Source organism: Nannobrachium achirus, assembly GCF_963921795.1.
Source record: "Nannobrachium achirus genome assembly, chromosome: 1".
Taxonomy (NCBI): Eukaryota; Metazoa; Chordata; class Actinopteri; order Myctophiformes; family Myctophidae; genus Nannobrachium; species Nannobrachium achirus.
Window position 1 is genome coordinate 19,311,598 of NC_137810.1, and position 6,000 is coordinate 19,317,597.

General features: G+C 42.1%; 1 long non-coding RNA gene across 1 annotated transcript in view; it reads right to left on the bottom strand.

Annotated features, from left to right (window-relative positions):
* Positions 1–2,722: 2,722 nt before the first annotated feature.
* The window catches only part of LOC308281797, a 5,303-nt gene continuing 2,025 nt past the window's right edge, over positions 2,723–6,000 (bottom strand). Inside the window, exons 3-4 of the long non-coding RNA XR_013961870.1 lie at positions 5,273–5,452; positions 2,723–3,071 (exon numbers count right to left, since the gene is read on the bottom strand). This is a non-coding gene — a long non-coding RNA (uncharacterized lncRNA). The remainder of the gene's footprint in view (positions 3,072–5,272; positions 5,453–6,000) is intronic.

Consider the following 6,000-nt stretch of genomic DNA (forward strand, 5'->3'; position numbering starts at 1 on the left):
GAGTCCGGACAGACACGGGACAAATAGACAAAGCCAGAGGAGTAGTATTTATATATATATATATATATATATATATATATATATATATAGTCCCTTTTATGCCCATATATAGAGATATCTGTATCTGTCAGTCCTTGTCCCTGTTATGCCCATATATGGAGATATTTATATCTGTCAGTCCTTGTCCCTTTCATGCCCATATATGGAGATATTCATCTCTCTCAGACCTTGTCCCTTTTATGCCATATGGAGATATCTGTATCTTTCAGTCCTTTTCCCTTATATGCCCATATATGGAGATATCTGTATTTGAGAGAAAACAATGTTGCACATTAAGTTAATCATCAGGGGACCCCCCCAAAATATTCTGGGGACCCCCCTGGGGGTCCTGAACCACAGGTTGAGAACCACTGACCTAGATGACGACCTGACCTGGAGCACCAACACCACTGCCACCATCAAGAAGGCACACCAGAGACTTTACTTCCTGAGAATACTCACAAACAGCCACCTGCACAAGAAACTGCTGGAGTCCATCCTCACGTTTTGTATCTGCGTGCACCCTGTAGACAATGCCTTCTGGTTGGTTCTAGCGGAAGTTGCGGAAGTCCTGCGTTTAACGGAAGTTACGTCATGCGTTGCAGTCTTCCGGGGAAATTCTCACGGCGGAAGTTGAACGCTTTCTGCCTTATATTGTCACCAGGCTTTTCTCTTCGCAGATGAGTAGGCCTGGCTACGCGAGGCTAATCTGCGTGTGGTTCGGCAGCTGCACAGCTGCAGAGAGGAAGGTGCTCCAGAGAGTGGTCAGGACCACTGAGAAGATCATCGACTGCCCCCTCCCCTCCCCTCCCTGTCCGACCTGTACAGCTCCCGCTGTCTCAGGAAGGCCCACAGCATCCTCAAAGACCTGTCCCACCCCGGGAACTGTCGCTTTGAACTGCTGCCCTCGGGCAGACATTTTAGAACAATGAAGGCGTAAACCAACAGGCTCAAAGACAGTTTTTATCCCAGAGCTTAATATGTGTGTACAAGAGATACTATACTGGACACTTTACTACAATACTGGACCCTTCACGCTTTTACTTTTTATCACTTTGTATTCTATGCTATGTATACCTTTATATTATCTTAACTTATTGTCTTGTCTAAATGCACTTCAGGGGTTTGCTCCAATGTCGTTGTTCTTAAACTCATTTTATGCAACAATTACAAATAAAGCTCATTCATTCATTCATTCATTCACTCACTCAGAGCACCGGTTCTCAACGTGGGGTCCAGGGACCATCAGGGTGTACAAATGTGCCCTTACAGGTCTGTAACTCTGAGTGTACAAATATAACCAAATGGACACGTGCACTCTCAGAGTTAAATGAATACTTGCATTTTACAGTGTAGATTGGGATACAACATTTTTAAAAAGTGTCATTTTAATCAGTTTTTACCATGTGCTTTACTGTGTCAACCTTTTGCTGATGCTGCCATAACTACAATGACACCTGGATGTTCCTCCAGGGGTGAAAAAGTTTTATCTTATCTTATCGTATCGTATCTTATCTTAGCGGAAATACCATTAAAGATGCCATAACAATTCCCATGTTATTTGTAGAAGCTCTGGCCAACTCGGGAACGATGTAAATAGGGAATGAATACCCCGCCCTTTAATGCAAACCCCATTATACCTGTTGTCATAGGACCCGTTTTGACCATCTGTTTGCCTGTGTCCATTTATGCCCATATATGGAGATATCTGTTATCTGTCTGTCTGTCAGCGTCCATTTTATGTCCATATATGGAGATCACTGCAGATATAGTTCTGGGTCCATTTTATGCCCATATATGCCCATATGGAGATATCTGTCTATTTGCGTCCATTTCACACCCATATATGGAGATCTCTGAATCTGTCTGTCTGTGTCCCTTTATGCCCGTATATGGAGATCTTTGTGATTCTGCGTAAATTTTATGCCCATATATGCCATTTGCGTCCATTTTATGCCCATTTATGGAGATCTCTGTATCCGTCTGTCTGTGTCCCTTTATGCCCGTATATGGAGATCTTTGTGATTCTGCGTCCATTTTATGCCCATATATGCTATATATGGAGATATTCAGAGATTTTTTGTTGACTCATGTGACGTACGTGATGTCAGAGCCTTTTATGAGTGATGTCACAATGAGTCAGCGCTTGCGCCGATTTCCTCCGGAACAGCCTGATGTCAACAATCAGCTCCGCATAAGGATATTCCGAACGTTTCGGGCCGGTTTCGGAAAACCGCGCGTCGGGTCGGGTCGAGGCCCGGCACTGCACTCCGTGCCGCGGCGGGGAACGCGCGTGCCGAATCTGAAGCCGGTGGGACGAACGGTTCTCGAGATACGCAGATTACAGACACACAGACAGACAGACAGACACGCAGAGACTTCTCGCATTTATAGATAGATAATAAAGTGCTCATGTGGATTTAAATTTTAATTGAATTGAACATTGAATTCAGACTCCGTGTATTGATGTAGCCTATACAGTATATATTGTAAAGACTTCACATCATCTACAGAATAATGAACACCATAGAAACACCAGAGAAAGTATAGAAATGATGTAGTTGCTGTTCCCTTCAATGATTCAAGATACAGTATATGAACTCAAATTCTGTGGCATTAAAAATGTAACGTAACATCCAAATAGAATTCTCCTTTGATTTTGGACACAGATGAAAAGGCTGAATTGAGAATAATTCACCATTTTATTGACATTGGTGGAGGTAAGAGAACTGAAGAGAGGCCAGAGAATCTGTGCATAGCATTATTTTCAAAAACATTTCAAGTTAATTTATGTATTTGTAAAGCAAATTCTTTGTCTTCATTTCTAGCTGGGTACATTTGTTACTGGCAAGAAGGCAGTGTTATCTCGCCATCAGTACACCTCTGACGCAGATTAATGTTATTGGTCTGGCCTCGACTTGCACACATAAACTCAAGTTCTGTATTATGTACCAAATACAATTTCTTCTCATTTGAATGTCTGAATTGAATATTCCTCACTCTCATATCTTCATCAGTCACTGTGCATGGTTCTGTAGTGGATAAAGGACAAGAAATATGACAAACAGCTATGGTATCTTCACACTCTATGGACAGCATTAAGTAATTGATCATTCTAGAGTAAGGGAAGCAACAAAAGTAACACGCCCTAATGGCGAGAAGCGAACATCAGCTTGCACAACATTAATATCTGGTCAATAAACTGCCCGCTCCATCTGGGCTGTTTGGTGTTAGGCACATCTTGAAATTCTACAGGAACCTTGGGGTATGCAAAGACAACTTTAAACTTGCCACGGTGTCAACTGATGAAGTGTTTAAAAAACTGCGCACCCTACCTCAATTCAAGGCCGCTGGCCATGATAAAATTGCCCCCAAATTTCTCATAGACTCAGCTGCCACCATTGCCCCAATCATTACCCATATTATTAATCTATCTATCAAGCAGGGTTATGTCCCCCAGGACTTCAAATTAGCCAAGGTAACCCCCCTGCACAAAAAAGGCAGTAAACTTGACCCTGGCAACTACAGGCCAATCTCAATCCTTAGTTCCATCTCTAAGGTAATGGAAAAAATTGTCTATGAACAGGTGGCTAAATATCTTGAAGAGAATAAACTGATCTACGAGTTCCAGTCTGGCTTCAGAGAGTCCCATTCCACAGATACATGCCTCATCTATTTGAATGATTACATCAAACGTGAAATTCACGATGGCAAATATTGTGGCATGGTCATGCTGGACCTCCAGAAGGCATTTGACACCGTCGATCATTCTATTCTGATCGAAAAACTCAAAGCTATTGGTCTTGATAGCACAGCAGTGAGATGGATGCACTCTTACTTGGTGGGGAGGGAACAGATGGTGGAAGTCAACGGAACCCTGTCCCCCCCCCTCCCAGTAAACTGTGGAGTACCTCAAGGGAGTATACTAGGACCACTGTTGTTCTTAATATACGTAAACGACATGTCATCTGCTTGTGACTGCAATCTGTTTCTGTTCGCGGATGACTCGGCTCTCCTAGTCTCAGGCAGAGACATTTTGCAGGTTGAAAAGGCCCTTAACTGTGAACTTAACAAGATCTGCACCTGGCTCAATGACAACAGACTCTCAATTCACCTAGGCAAAACTGAATGTATCCTCTTTGGATCTAGTCAGAAACTTAGCCTAGTTGAGAACTTCACAATTAAAGTAGGTGACACTGTGATAGAAAGAAAAAACCACATCTGCTACCTAGGTTGCATCCTGGAGGCTAACCTATCCAGTGAAAAAATGACCACCAAGGTAATCAATAAAGTCAATCAACGAATTCGCTTCTTGCAAAGAGTTGCCCCACTGATCAATATTAAATCCCGAAAGACACTAGGAGGTGCTCTTATTGGGCCCCTCATTGATTACGGAGTCCTTGTCTGGTATCGCGACGCCCCAGCTGCCTTAAAGCTAAAGCTCCAAACAGCCCAAAACAAACTAATTAGGGTTGTGCTTGGTCTCCCTCCTCTGACCCACCTTACCGAGCATCACCACGAAAGCGTGGGGTGGCTCAAAGTAGCTGACAGAGTACAGCATCTTGCAATGGGCCTGGTGTACAAGATACACTACACCTCCAAGATTCCCATGTACCTGACAAACTACTTCTTAAAGGTCAAGGATGTTCACGATCATAACACCAGAGGCAGCTCCACTAATCATCATCAGCGTAGATTTAACACTAAACAAGGCGCTAACTCGTTCTCCTGCTATACCATCAACATGTGGAACGCCCTTCCACAAGCCCTAAAGGAGAGCAAATCCCTAGCCTCCTTCAAAATTGGTATGAAAAGTCACCTTCAGACAGCAGCTACCCGTGACTTGTAAATAGACTAAGCCCCCATGCTCCCCCCCCCCCTTTTTCTTTGTATTCTGCCTTTTGTATTTGATGTTATGCTTTTGAAACTGATATTATCCTAGATAAAGTACTATGTTCTATCCGTCTGTCTTTCAATGTTATATGAGATACTTAAAGTGTGGTTCCTGTGGAAATAAGCCTCGGCTTTCTAGGATCTCCTTTTAGTTGACCTTGTACCAGTGATTTGTACTGTCATGAAACTGTACTTTTTTCTATTGCAAACTTCTAATAAATTCTTCAATCAATCAATCAAAAACAATGCTGTATAAACTCCTTGATAATTTTTGGATTTGGTTGAATATCACTAGTAATCACAGATTTCAACATGAATATTTAAGAGAATAGTGACTTACTGAGGCATTTCACATTTCCAACCCATTGACCATTCAGGCAGGTTCTGTGGGGTCCACCTTCCATTATGTAGAGGCTCTGGCAGACATAATCAACCCTCTCACCGTTGCTATACTGGGTTTTTGAAAGTACTCTGAGGTCTCCATCTTCAAGATATGGTGGTTGTCCACAGCTGTTGGATCCTATGTATGAGCACATTTTGTTCAAAAACAAGATTAAAAATCCCCAGGTACAGGTTATTGACACCAACATGCTTGGTGATATAGAGCAAACATGGCAATTGCAATAAGTCTTAGACTTAAAGCATGTCAACTGTAATGTTCTGCCTTATTTGTGGCTTGTGTTAACATTTTGACTGTTACTTTGGGTTGCTGTAGCAAGACTTGCTATAACTGTGATATTATTGAATGTTTTCTTTGCTTGCTATTTATTATGTCCATGAATTAAATACAGAGGGCTTCCAACGCAAAAAAGACCGTAAAAGGTCTTATTTGGGATGTTCCTTTTAGGCAGGGTGTTTAACTGTACTTGTACTGTACTACATTTCAATTGTATTGAGTACTTGTACTGTTCTCCATTTTTGTCTAATAAAATTGGTAGGTTAGTTCAGTGATAACTATCATTAAGCTAAAACATGGTCAGGGCTGGTGTGGCAATATCATATATTTATAATTCAGTCTGATCAGAATCAGTGATGACACTAGACAGACTGACAGACAGACCGACAGAC